Source organism: Monodelphis domestica, chromosome 1 (genome assembly GCF_027887165.1).
Source record: "Monodelphis domestica isolate mMonDom1 chromosome 1, mMonDom1.pri, whole genome shotgun sequence".
NCBI classification, from domain to species: Eukaryota; Metazoa; Chordata; class Mammalia; order Didelphimorphia; family Didelphidae; genus Monodelphis; species Monodelphis domestica.
The window spans coordinates 396301597-396317866 of NC_077227.1; the positions used below are offsets into that span (position 1 = coordinate 396301597).

General features: G+C 42.3%; 1 long non-coding RNA gene across 1 annotated transcript; it reads left to right on the plus strand.

The window, feature by feature from the left end:
- Nucleotides 1-4338: 4338 nt before the first annotated feature.
- LOC130456410 (uncharacterized) lies at nucleotides 4339-16049 on the plus strand. Its single transcript, XR_008915216.1, has 3 exons — nucleotides 4339-6617; nucleotides 9194-9557; nucleotides 13319-16049. It is a non-coding gene; the product is annotated as an uncharacterized LOC130456410 (long non-coding RNA).
- Nucleotides 16050-16270: the final 221 nt, after the last annotated feature.

Sequence of the window (16270 nt, forward strand, 5' to 3'; positions counted from 1 at the left end):
ATCGAACTACATAATAAAGCAGGGGAAGATATAAGCAAACGATGCAAAATGAAGTTGAGCCAAGAAAACAATATACAAGAATACAAGCGCCCATAAATGAATCTGGCAAAATTCCAAAACCAAGCATAACTCCAAAGGAGATATAAGAAGATCTCTTTGTAGAGGTGGAAGGCCCACCTCTACAAGGTACATTTAATATATTTTCAGACTTTTTCAATGTATTAATCAGTTATACTTTTGTCTTTAAAAATATTTGTCATATGTAATGGGTCTGGGGAGGGAAGGGGGGAATTATGACAATTAAACAAATGGCATAAAGAACTTTTAGAAGAGCCTACTCAGTGCAAAATATTCACGGTTAAGTGAAAAATATGACTGATTTGAACAAAAAGAACATTTAGAATTCCATAAGATTCGAAGCTGATAGGGACTCACTTTATTTTATAGATAAAATACACCTAAAGAGGGAAAATGACTTGCCCAAGACCACAAAATTACTAAATAGCAGAATCAAAACAGGTCCTCAGTCTCCAAATCCGGGATCCTTCCCGTTAAGGAAGAACTGAGTCCAAATTCAGCCTCAGACACTTAGCTATATGGCTCTGGGCAAATTACTTAACCCTGTTTGCTTCAGTTTCCTCATGCAGAAAATGAGCTGGAGAAGGAAATGGCAAATCACTTCAATATTTTTACCAAGAAAACCCCAAATGGGGTCACTAAGAGTGGGACAGGACTGAAAAGACTGAACAACAAAATCTCATTTATTCACTTTGATTCTAACCCCACTCTCTTAACTACTGAGTCATTCCATCTCCCAATTTCCCATGTGTAGTCTTTCCCTGTTGGCTTCTTTCTTGTTGCCTGCAAACATCCTCAACTCTTGCCTCTCCTTAAAAAGCATTTCCTTGACAAGTGTCCTCTTCAAGATATCATCCTATTATCAATAAACATTTGTTAAGCACTTTCTTTGTGACAGGCATTAAGAATACAAATTTGAAAGTAAGATCATGCCAGTCCTCAAAGGGATCCAATACATATTAGGGAATGGTGGTCTGAGAAAGGAGTTTTGGATTAGGGAGTCAGTCACTAGAATTGTTGATTGCAAACCTGACAATAAATTGTCAGTTTTTTTCCAGCAGCAAGGGTAGTTATTACTTGTCCCCTAGTCAAGAGGAGAAGGGTAAGTGTATGTGGAAGGACAGGTGATAGATAACTCCTTCTGGCTAAGCTCTTGAGCTCTTGGGGGAACCCAGTGCTGCCTAAAAAGTGCTTAGGTATTTTTTTTAATCTTAAAAAAGGGGGTGGGGCTAAGATAAAAATGGATTCACAGCTACCATTAATCCAATACTGAGTTTTGAAAGAAATCAAACACATAAAATGAAAAAGGCATCTGTAGCATCCCAAGCATATTCACATCTATGAAATATAAATGACTGTATGGCGACTGTGTCTCCAAGCATAAGGTTATACCAATGAGGCTTGTGAAGATAACCTTGAACTGGCCATGCGGCCCTTGGCTAAGACAAACTCATTAACATGCTCGGACTCAATTCCCCGGGAAAGCACCACGGTTTGCAATCTACACGCCCAAAGGTGTTCCTTCTACCTTGCCACCCAATCTTAATTGTCTATACTTTGTGATGTGGTTACTACGTGCTTGGGAGTACCACCCAAGCAGGACAGGAATAAATTCAGAGGCAATCCCATGAACTTCCTCTTGGCCTTTCTCCCTTTCATGGAGCTCCACTGGGTTCCTCAATGACTGTCTCTCTCTCCTCTTGACCTTCTTCCCAAGGCTGTAACCATCTCGGCCTGCATTTCCTACCTTAATCTCCTCCTCCACCTCATGTTCCTTTGTACTCATACTCTCCTATCAAAGGGAGTATCATAGGGATTGCCTGCCCTATCCAACCACTGACTTGTCCGTGTCTTTCATTTCCACCCTGGTTCTCGGTTCCTACCTCTCCTCGGGTCCCATCACAAAGGTGAGCCCCTTCCCTTGTGGGACCCTGCTGGTCAGGGAAGTCCATTAAGGAAAACCCCACAGCATCTTTAATCAAGAATTGAAGAGGAGAGACCTGAGGCAGTCATATACAAGAGCAGTGATAGCAAACCTTTTAGGGAGCGAGTGCCCAAACTGCAACCTTCATGCAGCATGTGAGCCCCTTGCTCCCCTTTACTGCAGACAGGGGAGGGAGAAAATGATTCCACTGGGCTTCTGGGCAGAGGGGCAAATGTAAGAATTGTCTTCAGGCTCAGTTGGAGAGGGAGAAGGGAACAGCCCCCTCCTACACACTTGGGCACATGTACCATATCTTCCCCAGCTTGTCACAGGAGTGTCCATTGAGGAAATAGATTTTAGGGGTTCAGAAAAGGAAAAGGGTGTGTGTGTGTGTGGTCTTGTGAGGAGTAAGGATTGGTCACAAGACTTGGTAAAGAGGCTTCAGCCACCTCTGAGCAAGAGAACTGGCTTCAATTGGATCAGTTTTACCTTGAAGATCAAAAATTCCTTTCAATTTAAACTTTTTAACCCTTGATATTTCATATTTCCACTCCCATCCCCCCACCCCCATTTTGGCTAAGGGGTTATTTGCCCCCAGTGGCCAAAGAAAAAGAAAAAACTTAGTGGGACATAATTTTTGGTCATAATCCATTGTGAATATTTTGATACAATATCTATGAAAACATTAAGAAACAAAGGACTTAATGTACAGATACAGTAAAACAAAAAGCCAAAGCAATACAATAATAAATATCAACATTAATTAGCAGCAAGTGTTTTTGCATTACAATAGCCCATCCTCAATGTCAAGTCATTTGATACCCAAGATTCATTGACATCTGACCTATTGGTTTCTCAAAATTTTCTATTCCACTTCCTTTAGGAAGATCATATGCTATTAGGGATCTAATCTGATATATAAAAACAAACAACACTATTTTGCAAATAAAAATTTCTCCACCTTTAGGTTCAAGGATTACATAAATGAATTAACTTGTAAGAGACTACTTGTACTTGTACTTGGGGTATGGTAGATATACACTTAAGTAAGTGAACCTCAGATATGTACAGAGAAGAGTATATGCCAAATGAGTTACCTTTATTAGGATATATTCAGTTTTTGATGTGTCCATTTTTCACAATGAAAGTTCGGAGTCAGAAGTTATGAGCAAAAAAGACAGTTTATTTCTCTTTCATGAAAGAGGGCACCACCCCTAAGCATAAGGCAAATGTACCCTCTTCTGGCTGAACTTAGCCTTTTATATAGTCTATAACCAGGTCTCCACCTCCTTTCCCTGTCTGCTTCCCAGAAACTGGAGAGCCAAAACTTATAGGCTAAAGTTTTATCCAATCAGAAAATAGGACAACCACAGTTTTAATACCTATAGCTTAGCATAGAAGCTTTTGACCCAAAGCAATAGTATTATTACTATTATATTAGCAAATAGTATAATCACAATTTGACACCTGTAGCATATTCGAACACACTCAGGGGCACAGCCTAACAGATGCAGGGGGTCAAGGTTAGAACTTTCCAGGAATGATACACTCGTCAGCATATTTGAAACTAGCACATTGCTTGGTCATGGGGCTTTTAGAGAACATGTTCTGAGGGCTGCACATAGCCCACTCCTCACATTAACACATTCAGATGAACTTAACCTTATATATGACCAAGAATTAATATTCAGATAACATGTCCAAATACTAATTTACTTTCATTGTTTGGGATATGAAATAACTACACATACAACTTACATATTCTCATTGTACTTATATCTTCAATTAACCACTTAAATGCTGATTATAGCAATTTGCTATAAAAGGGAAAAACAAGGACAGGATTATAACATCAAAATTGGTCTTTCAGGTTGTTAACTTGGGAAAAACACAGAACTACTAAAGTAGTCAGAAAAACCAAGTTTTTAATCAAGAAAGGAATAGGTCCAATAATCAGCTGCTATTACAGAGCCCAGTGCCAAAAACTTCACAGGCCCTCACCCTGGGGACTCAGGGGAACATATCCCTGGGAGAACATACCCTACTAGATGATTTCTCCAAAGAATAGAACTTGGGGAACTTATATACCATTTGGGGAACTAAGGACAGAGAAGTATGATTGATTGACATTACCATGGCTACAAGGAAATGAGAGGTCCCAACTACACTGACAGGATACAAACAGCCTTGGGAAAGAAACCATAGTTCAATAAATGGCCTTTCTCTGCCTGTTTGCATTGTCCACAGGTCTTCCTTGGTGGTGGGTGAATTCCTGGACCTTAACACTGGGGTTAGGGGGTCAGGGAGGGGAAAGAAGGGGTTTGGGAGCTGGCTCTTCAGTCTATCTTAACCTTGTTTGAGTTCCTTCAGGTAAGGCTCACAGTTGACAATCATGCAGCGATAATTCTACCTCACAGTCATACTTAGGAATGATGGAGGAAGGGAGGGTGCATTCCTATTCAAAAGGAAATAACAAAATTGGAAAAGTCAGAAGGTATTGTTGACTGGGGAAAAACACAGAACTATTAAATAGTACAAATCACTCTTTAATCAAGGGAAAGGGATTCAGTGCAATTGTAGACCTCAACATAGAGCTGCATGCCACATGACTGCACAGAGTCCGAGGATTGATCTCTGGACACTCTGGACACTGACCCCTGGGAGTGCCACCACACTAGATGACCACTCCAAGGAACAAAGGATTTTGTTCCTTGTACATACCATTTGGGGGATCCAGGGGCAGGGGAAGATGATTGGCATTACTATGGCTACAAAGAAAATGGGTGTGTTCAAACTATACTGACAGAATACAATCAAACTTGGGGAAGGAATCATAGCTAGAGGCTAAGGTATAAGAGTAGGGGCTATTTACAATGGATATGAAAGGATGGTTCTTGCCCAGGTGTAGATCTTCTTGGGAAAGGGTCTGATACAAGAGGGGAGACTACATAAAACAAAGAGGGCCCTTCCCATAGGCTTAGTCCCACCCAACTAGGATTGTCATTCACCTGAAACTGCTAGCCTGGGATTCCCTTCGGGGTGAATTCCCATGAGAACAGGGAACAGGGAACAAATACAAACTTTAGGGTCTCCAACCTACAAGCTAGTCCTGAAACCTGGGGTCCACCAGATCCCACTAGGCCACAAGTTTAGATTCCATGTTGACAGGATCCTACAGTCCCTCCAACTTTTCCCAGATAAGGCTTTCTACCTGTAAAAGGTAACAGACTGCAGTCATGTATGGTGCACAGCTCTGTGTAGAGACCTACTATTACATTGAACCCCTTTTGCCCTTGATTAAAGAATGATTTTGATTATTTAATAGTTCTGTGTTTTTTCCCAGTCAACAGGACTAAATACAATTAAACATATAATCATTGAGTTGCAATAATAAAATGATAAAAGTTTACCAAGGTGCACACATATAAAAGAGATTTCACTTAGTTCTCTTCTTAATTATAAACTCATCCTGGCATAAAAATCAATCATTAGAAAATAATTTCCACATTATAAACAAACATACATTTTCTCAGTAATCCAATTTCAACAAACTTTTTTTCATAGGGTTAGTGATCTTGCTTACAGAGATGGAAAACGAACAGATAAAGGAATTCTGCAGTTTTTTTCTTTTAGCTTTACTGCACAGTAATTGTTCATTTTTCTTTTCTCTTTTTCCAGTATTTTTCCGGTTTAACAAATCACACCCCCATCAATAATGGACCTAGCTGGGAGAATTTCCCCCATACTATGATAATTCATCTATCTGGGAATTCTTAGAAGGGCTTGGACTTCACCTCTCTTTTACCTTTAAAAAGTTTCTTTTTTTTTATAATGGAGAAACAAATCAGTTCTTAAAACTTAATTAAACAAATTACAAAATAGGTAGGAGTTTGCAAATTAACCTTAGCTCAAAGCTCATTTAGCTCTTATAAAACATTCAGATTTTTTATCTTCAAACTCACCTGTTCAAAGCAGATTACAATTTTTTTTCCTGCCTTAACTCCTTACTGACATGGGCACTGTACCGCCAGAAACCCAGGCAAACTATTATCAGGGAAACTCCCTTGTTTTGCCTCCTCCTGACTCTGAGTCTAAAAACACCCAATGACCCTTCTAGGGTCCTGAGATGACTATCTTCCTTTGATCATCCTCTAGATGGACAGAAAGATGCACCTGCAAGCCACACCTTGATCCTATCAGATATCTGTTTGTTCCCTAAAACTAAGGAATCTTTATGTCCCCAGGCAGACCCCAATATGATCTCCCCACCTCATGCCTGAGTGACTAACTCTGTTGTAAAAAGTATAAAATCCCCAGAACTGATGTCATCTGGGGGAACAGCTTTTCCTTTCATGCTGTCCTCCCAAGGAACTGCTCCCCATCTTGCTGTTCCACCTTGCTATCCTCCTGGCCACTCTCAACATTACTTTCTAAATTAATAAATCTCTTTTTTGTTTTTAAGTTAAGTTTTGGAGTCTTGCATGATTGCAAAAGGTATCTTTCCCGAACCCCAAGGTTATCCTTCCTGCCAATAACATTTTGACGCCCAAAGTGTTTGGCTCTTCTGAAAGCTACTCCTGTACCCGGGATCATCCACGAGGACATGGCTTCTCAGGTAGGAAGGAGTCTTTCCTTTGACTCCTGAAACCCCCATCTTTTGAGTGATATCTTTGTGGGAACTCTTTTGTGCCCTCTCTCCCATCGGCCCCAGATCAGTCTGGCCATTTGGGGTCTATCTGTTGGCTCCCTGTTATACTGGAAGACAGTTCTAAGTTGTGTGGGAAGCCTTGCACCTCAGTTTCCAACTGAGTGCTCGCCTCAGTCTTGAACTGAGTGCTCTTGGTCGGGCAATGTCTGTGGATGCACAGTTGTTGACCCTCGGTGTGCAATTGGCCATTTCCACATCTAAATGGGACAGAGACAGAGCGTACCCCGAGATTCCCCTTTGGGGTATATACTTAAAAACTGGAAAAAATTGGCACTTAACAGCTTAAAGAAAAAGCAACTAATTTCTTTTTGTAATGTTGTATGACCACGTTACATTCTTGGTAATCAAGAGACATGGCCTATCCATGGTACTCTAAATTATAACACCATCAGACAATTGGATTTGTTCTGCAGAAGGGAAGGGAAATGGACAGCCATTCCCTACATTTCTACTTTCATTAAACTCAGCCAGAATCCTGAGCTAAGATGATTATGTCTCATGTGCCTTTCCACCTCCTTACTGACCCCTTCTGGGGAAAGTCCCCAACAGGATGTTCTGGATGACTTGGCTCTCCCAAGCAATTTAGCTTCTGTGAGGGGTAGGGAGATAACATCTCCTATGCTGGCTGCAGAGCAGTTAAGACCTTCCCCTCCCCCCAAAACTAACTTCTACTACAGAATCCCCTCCAAATCCTCCTGGTTCCTCTCCCCAACCCTCAGCTCCAAAACCTCCACCTTATTCTCAGGGTTCAGAGCTAAGACCACTCTCTACTCCCAACCGTAATATCCTTTTGTACCCGCCACTGCCTAAAGATAATGTTACCTCGCCCATTCCTCAACCAAGCCCACTCCAGACCTGGAGCAGACTGAGCTATGGCGACAGGGTCCACCTCCTCCCTATGAGAGAGGTACCCTCGCCAGATGGGCTGGCTCAGGTACATGTTCCCTTTTCTATGACTGATCTAGCCCAGATGAAGGAGAAATTGGGTCGCTACTCAGAGAACCATACCAAATTCATTGAGGGTTTTAAATCCCTTACCCTGCAGTTTGACCTGTCCTGGGCAGATCTGCATATTATTATCTCCACCTGTTGCACCCCAGATGACAAAAAAACGGCACTGGGATTTGGCTTGTGAACCTTAAAAATTTCCCAGACCCTACTTCATAAGGCTGGGTTAAGACCATTCCCCATTTGGGCAGTGAAGGTACTTGATCAGGAATGTGAGAACTCTACTTCACCATACTTAAGCATGCCCTAGGAGAAGATAAAGTTGTAAACTCTTTGCTGAACAATGAAAAGTACTTAAACCCATACTTATAGTAAGACAAAAAAGTTCTTAAGCCATGCCTATTTTTAGAACTAATACAAAGGGGTGCTAAGTACCCATAAAGGTCAGGCAACTTGTGAACTTACAAGGAGCAAAGAGGACAAAACTTACTCAGAGATCCTAGTCTACTCAGGTGTGAATTACTCAAAAGATTAGTCTACTCAGGTGTGAACTAAGAATGGTCTGTCCTTTGAAAAACATCTACTGTGATTGGTAGATATAAGGACTTAGGGGAGGTGACATAGGAGAAAATGCCCTTTAAATAGGAGCTCAGATAGGAGCTCAAGGTACATTCTGAAACATTCAGATTGAGGATTGAGCTGGTGGAGGCAGCTGAGATGATGCTGGCCTGGTGTCACTAGAATCCTTGCTTGAACAGATCTTGTGGTGAGTGATTAAGGACTGACTGATCTCTCTCTTAAGACTCAGGTCTAGGCCATGTTGGCTTAAGGCCCTTCATACTTATTCCTTTCTTATTCTTCCTCTCCTTTTCTTTAATTCCTCATTTGTATTAATTAAAATCTCTATAAAACCCAGCTGACTTGGATATATTTGAATAATTGGGAATATTTCCCTGGCGACCACCTTATATTTGATTTTAAAACAAGACACTGTAGTGAAAACATATTTTCTGTGGTCACAATTTACTCATCCACTCTTTTATCTACTACAATTTACGTCTGCAACTATTTTAACTCTTACAGTTTATGACCATAACTATTTTAATTATTACAGGCTGTAGAAACAGGTGATGAGAAGGCCCTAGGCAGCACGTGGGCAGGAGTTCCTGGTGCCACCGCAGTCCCAGGGCAAGATCCTGGATGGGACTATATGAATGAAAGGGACAGACTTAGTGAGAGACCATATGATAGATTGTCTCCTTGAGGTCATGCAAAAAGGGATTAGAAAGTGAGTAAATTACAATAAACTCAAAGAAATCACTTAGGGAAAGGAGGAGAATCCAGCCCTCTTCCTGTCCCGATTAGTGGAAACCATGAAGCAATATACCAACATCCACCCAGACACTGATTAGGGGGTACTTATCTTAAGGCTCCACTTTATAGGACAGTCTGCCCCAGACATCAGGCAAAAGCTGTAAAAGCTGGATCTGGGACCTCAGATTCCAATTAACCAATTAATGGATGCTATTTTTAAGGTTTTTCACAATAGAGACGTAGCTGAGACAGAAGGACAGAGACGGGAGAAACTCCTCATGGCAGCTCTCACCTCTCTGACCTATGAGCAGAGGCCAAGGGGCTCTTGCTACACCTGCAGACGGGATGGGCACTGGTCGCAGGACTGTCCTTCGAAGGGAAGATTGCCCACGACTCCGTGTCCAGCCTTTGGCCAACAGGGACACTGGAAACAGCAGTGCCCCACCAACCGGAGACCCCAGCGACCCCAGAGGCACATTCCTGACCTCCAGTCTCCTGAGTACTCTGAATAGGGCTGCCCTAGGGTTTGGGAGCTCCCAGTTTCCATCACCATGCCCAAACCCAGGGTTATTCTCCAGGTTGAAGGTAAGAAATTTACCTTTCTAATTGATACAGGAGCTACATATTCTATTCTCCAAACTCACAATGGTCTTACATTCCATTTGCAGCACAAGGTAATTGTAGTTGGGGGAAAGACGCTTAGCTGTAGGGAAACAGCACCACTAACATGTGCCGATGAAGATAAATTATTCCAACATTTATTCCTAGTTATTCCTTCCTCCCCGTGTCCTCTACTGGGCAGGGACATTATGAAAAAATTGGGCTCACAATTTTCGCTTATCTCAGTTCTAAACTCCCCAACAGTGCTTTGCAGAAGCCTATAACAATCTCTTTAGAAATCTGGGAGAAGGTGCCTTCCATGGTCTGGGTTCAAGGCATACCGGGAAGAGCCCTCCCGGCAGAGCCCGTAATGATAAGCCTCAAGCCTAATTCCATTTACCCACACAGGAAGCAATATCCCATTTTCCCAGAGGCCAGAGAAGGATTACAAGCTCTTAAAGATAAATTCCTAGCCTATGGCCTCTTAGAGGATTGCTCCTCACCTTGTAATTCTCCCAATCTGCCAGTAAAAAAATTAAATGGGAGCTGGCGTATGGTTCAAGATCTCAGGCATATTAATGAAGCAATAATTTCTGTTCACTCCATTGTCCCAAACCCGTATACAATCCTAACTAAGATACCAGGGAACTCTCAGTGGTTCTCTGTTATTGACTTGAAAGATGCCTTCTTTTGCATACCCTTGCACCCAAAATGCAGATTCCTCTTTGCCTTTGAGTGGGTTTCTCCCTCAGACCACCGACCCCATAAGGTCACGTGGTCTGTTTTGCCACAAGAATTAAAAGACAGCCCCCACTAATTTGGGGCTGCCCTCAACAAAGATCTTAGAGCCCTGAGACTCACGAGCAGCTCAATCTTGCAGTATGTCGATGACATTTTAATATCTAGTCCATCTGAGGCTGTCTGTATCACAGACACCATTTCTACCCTAACTTTTCTAGGAGAACGGGGTTATAAGGTTTCTGCTTCTAAAGCTCAACTTGTCTCCCAGTCTGTAACTTATTTGGGACACACCCTAACCCCAAATTCGTGCTCCCTGACCACAGACAGGAAACAGGCCATACTGTCCATTCCTGTCCCCTCTACCAAAAGACAGCTCCGAACTTTTCTGGGTATGGCAGGGTTTTGCTGTATTTGGATACCTAATTTCGGGATCATTGCAAAACCTCTCTATGAAGCCACTAAGGGGCCTGATTTGGAACCCTTAGACTGGGGGGAGACCAGAAACAAGCCTTTTCACTTTTAAAAACCTGGCTTTCTTCTTCCCCGCCCTAGGGATTCCAGACCTTGAAAAGCCCTTTTTCTTGTTTACCTATGAGAGAAAGCAGTTTGCCCTAGGCGTTCTAGCCCATTACTTAGGACCTGACTTCCACCCCATTGCTTACTTTTCCAAGCAACTCAGTTAGCAGGGGATGGCCACCATGCTTGAGGGCAGTCTCTGCCATGGTCCTCGTGGCAGAAGAGGCATTTAAACTAACTCTGGGTCAACTGCTAGAAATCCTGACCCCGCCCTCCTCCATCATGTCTTCAACATTCTGGAAGCTAGAGGTCACAGATGGCTCTCTGGGGACCATCTCACTAAGTACCAGGCTCTTTTACTGGACACACCCAGCCTTACCCTGAAGGTATGCAGGACACTGAATCCAACTACCCTCTTCCCTCTTCCAGGAGACCCTACCTCCCATGACTCTGAGGAATTGATAGACCACACTTTCTCCAGCAGAGATCTTAAAGATTCTCCTCTACCTGAGGCAGAGGTCAGCTGGTATACCAGATGGGTCCTCCTTTATGGAGAATGGGGTAAGGAAAGCTGGGTACTCCATAGTCTCTCAGACAGCCACCATTGAGGCAAAGGGACTCCTCCCAGGGACGTCAGCACAAAAAGCAGAGCCGATAGCTCTCACAAGAGCATTGCAGCTTGCTGAAGGGAAAAAGGCAAATATTTTCACTGACTTTCATGTTTTACATGCTCATGGGGCTATATGGAGAGAAAGAGGTTTATTAACTACCAAAAACACTCCCTTGAAACACGGGAAAGAAATCCTGAGTTTACTTGAGGCAGTCACTTTACCCAGCCAAATCGCTGTCATTCACATCAGGGTCTAGATTCCAATATAGCCCGAGGGAATCATAGGGCAGACCTAGCTGCCAAGGAGGCCACAAGAGCCACTTCTCTGACTGCTCTGACCCTAACCCCACGACACCCCACAATACTGAAGAGCATTTCTCCCTCATACATGGAGGAGGAAATTGCACAAGCAGAGCTTCAGGGATTCACCCTGGAAGAGAACAGATAGTGGCGGTCTCCCTCTGGACCTCTACTCCTCCCTAATAACCTAATGTGGAAGCTGGTTATGGGATTACATAACTCCACACACTTGGACAGAGAAGCACTAACCACTTTTCACAGGCAAAGGCATTTTCCAAAACCATATGGGAAATTTGCAGATCCTGTGCCCTCTGTGCTCAAACCAACAGCACTGGAGCTCTTAGGCCACCTCCCCTCCTTAAGCCTGTCCAAAGGAGAGGGGAATCACCTGGTGAGGATTGGCAGATCGATTTCACCCATTTGCCACCTTGCAAGAGGTACAAGATCCTTTTAGTCTTTGTAGACAGCTTCACAGGCTGGCCTGAAGCGTTTCCCTCCAGATCAGAGAAAGCACAAGATGTCACAAAGGCCAAAATTACTTAATGAAATCATTCCTAGGTTTGGCCTTCCAAAAACCCTTCAGAGTGACAATGGTCCTGCCTTTATTTCCCAGATCACTCAGATGGTCTCTAAGGCTTTGGGCATTACTTACCATTTACACTCAGCCTGGCATCCCCAATCTTCAGGGAAAACAGAACATATGAATCAGACCCTAAAAAGAGCCCTCACCAAACTCTGTGAGGAGGCAAGAATTGATGGGGTCCAAGCTCTCCCGATTGCCCTAACCAGAATCAGAATTGCTGCCCCGGGAAATTTAGGGCTGAGTCCATTTGAACTACTGTATGGAAGACCCTTTCTAACCTCTGATGTTCTTTTAGATACAGAAATACACAGCCTTGTTCGGTTCTCTAGACAACTTGGCCCAACCCACCAGGCTCTGAGAGAATCTAATCAGATCCTCCCCAAACCCTCAACAGTGGATACAGAGGAATCTCCACCCAGCCCAAACAGGAGATTTGGTATATCTGAAGACATGGAGTGGATCAAATGACCTAATACTCCTATGGGAGGGCCCCCATAGCATTATTTTGTCCACTCCTACAGCTGTAAAATTAGAGGGACAGAATAAATGGACTCATGTCTCTCATATTAAACCCTTTATCCCTCCAGAAACAGGTGGTGAAGGGGGAACGGAAGCCACTTATTCCTGTGAGCCACTGGAAGATCTCCAATTCCTCTTCCACAGAAAGACCCAACCTAAGGACACTTTGGAATAAGTAGCTCCATCCCCTCCTCCTTGTTATCTTAAATCTCTCTTGCTTTAGCTATGACTATCTCTTTCCTTACATTCTTTGTCCTTTTTGGAATATCAATAATTCCCACAAAGTGGAAATACGAGTTCAAGAGCTACATGAGGTGTCCACTTGGATGGCTGAGGCCCGTAGAAAGCTGTTTCCTGGCTCATCCTCCTGGAAATCCTGGCTATATGCCCTCCTTGCCCCATTTATCCCTATCATCTTGATAATTCGGGGTATCTTGATATGTGGACCCTGTATTTGTAACCTTGTCACCTCTCTAGTTGCTTCTAGGGTAAAAGCATTCATGGGAGTCACGGAGATGCCACTACAACCTCTACAACCATCCCAGCCTGACACTCTGGAAACGGCCTATGGTCAATACCTCTCTCTCTCCTAAGGGGTAGGCAGGGACATCTCTACGCTCATTCTCAGCTCTGAAGAAGTTACAGAAGACAGACTGCCGTCCCTTTTCCCCTTACATATTAGGAGAGGGGGAGATGACATGGGCACTGTACCCCAGAAACCTGGGTGAACTATTATCAGGGAAACTCCCTTGTTTTGCCTCCTCCTGACTCTGAGCCTAAAAACACCCAATGACCCTTCTAGGGTCCTGAGATGACTATCTTCCTTTGATCATCCTCTAGATGGACAGAAAGATGCACCTGCAAGCCACACCTTGATCCTATCAGATATCTGTTTGTTCCCTAAAACTAAGGAATCTTTATGTCCCCAGGCAGACCCCAGTATGATCATCCCACCTCATGCCTGAGTGACTAACTCTGTTGTAAAAAGTATAAAATCCCCAGAACTGATGTCATCTGGGGGAACAGCTTTTCCTTTCATGCTGTCCTCCCAAGGAACTGCTCCCCATCTTGCTGTTCCACCTTGCTATCCTCCTGGCCACTCTCAACATTACTTTCTAAATTAATAAATCTCTTTTTTGTTTTTAAGCTACGTTTTGGAGTCTTGCATGATTGTAAAAGGTATCCTTCCCGAACCCCAAGGTTATCCTTCCTGCCCATAACACTCACCTTCCTATTACTTAGAACTTACCCATTACATATCCCCCAGTGGACTTTAATTAAAAGTTCCTTAACTTTCAAATAGCCTTTAAATAAAGTCTCTCATAACAAACTATTTCTTTCATATTCAAATGCATCACTTCTCTCACCTTTTTCTCTATGCTTTTCACAATCATAATTCAAATATACTTCACTTAGTATTATTTTTACTTTTAAATTATGCCAAATTAAACACTTCCAAGATTTCTTGGACAGAGATCTCTAAGAATTTAAGCAATTTCAGAGTGTGAAGATGGGATTGACTCTCCCCTTGCCTACTTTTAAATTTAATCAACCAAAAGGATAGACACCCCTACTCTACACTAAGTAGGGGAGGGCCACAAGCCTCTTACTAAAGTGGGTGACAACTCTAGAATCAACTAATCACCCCCTGAGAAGTGCTAAACAAATTTAAAGACTGCAATTGGTGCCCGTAAATGGGAGGAAAGGACAGGAAGGGATGTAAAAAAAGGACTATAAAAGATGATTAACTTCCTGTACAAGAGGTCTTTGTCCTGAATTTTGGGCATAGAGGAGCTTGGACCTGTACTCTTGCTCTTGGACTGCTTCTGTTAAGACTGCTCCTGTATCTTTTCCCTTTAGATCTTCTCCTGGTGAGTGAAAAGCTGACCTTTCTTTCCTAGTTTCTGGAGAGATTAGTTCCAGAGGGGCCTCCCCTTCTTGGAGGTAGCCTTGTGGGTTGAACCCTTCCTTAATTCAACACCAAGTCCTCCAACTGAGGGGTTAACTGACTGAGCAACATTTAAGCTAGACTTTTTATTCTACCTCTCTTTCATTTCTCTACTTTCACTCTCTACCTTTTTTGTAAATAAAAGCTGCTAAAAGTCATTTTGACTTGGGCTGTATTTTAAAATCAGCAACTACAGCATTATCTTAGAATTCTCATTTATTTTAGTCAAAACCTTAATTAAATTCCTTACAACAGTAAAACCTGTGTTATCCGTTATATTTCCAAAATAGACAGATTTAAACAATTTACATAATTCTTTCAGCATTTAAAGATATAAAGTATATAATCAATTGCTGGGAGCCATCAGGCCACGACGCCTTGACAGAGTTATGTGTGGTAGCTAAGAAGGCCACAGAGTGGCCCTTGGCAAGATGTGATTGTCCACTCAGTCCCCCTTACATGGCCTCTCTCATTAATATCCCTTACCTATGAAATTGACATGATTACTATTCTCCCTAGTCTCAAGAGGAATAATGCAAGAGCAAAATATCTGTACCCTAATTCTCTAAAACATCACAAAAAGATCAGACCCTCAAACCCTATCCCAAAAGACTATCATGGGTTAACTTTTACTTAGGTACATAATCCCCAGTAAAACCACAGCTACAGGCCAAGCCCAAAACTTTCCCACTCAGAGAAACCTATTCTCATGAAGCCAGCACACAAATCAATCATAGAGGCCCATACAATAAGTACAAGTACATCAAACTTCAACATGCCTCAGTGACTCGATTACACAAATCAGTAACTCAGAAACTTCTTAGTAAACCACCAGTCTAATATTAAATTTGAATTGTGTTCCCAGTACCCCTCAACGTCAATGATATGATTGTTGAATTGTCTTTTAAGAATGGTTGATTAATTATTCCATTTTTATTAAAAGCAATAAGTAATTTTCCTTGATTGTTTGTAAGCTCAAAAGTTCTCACAGGGTAATGAGAAAATCAAGCCACCTGTGACAAAATCATTTATCTTGTGTGCAACCTTTTATTCTGTCTGTAATCACACTACAAGAATATAGAATGTTAATGAAGTGATTTGTTAAAAGTTAATGTATCACTTTTCCAATTATCGCTCTTTGAACATGTGTGTTAGTAATGTATCTGTGTGCCAAGAAAATGGGTATAAAAATAAACACCAGGCCTGGGAATGGCAGAGAAACTCTCAAATGCAAAGAAGTCCCATGGCTGTAATGATTAAGCTGTCTTCCATTTGTTTTGTTTTTTTTTTGACTGATTGTTTGCCACCTGTAGGGAAACACTGGAATCTTGAGCAAGGGTGAACTTTGCCTGTGGCAATCAATGACACTAGGAATCTGGATTTTAAAAGAAAATACCATTTAAACACTAGTTCTAACAAAGAACCATATCAAATTCATGTCGGGCATTAATTTTATCCTTAGTGCAATTTGATAATATGAA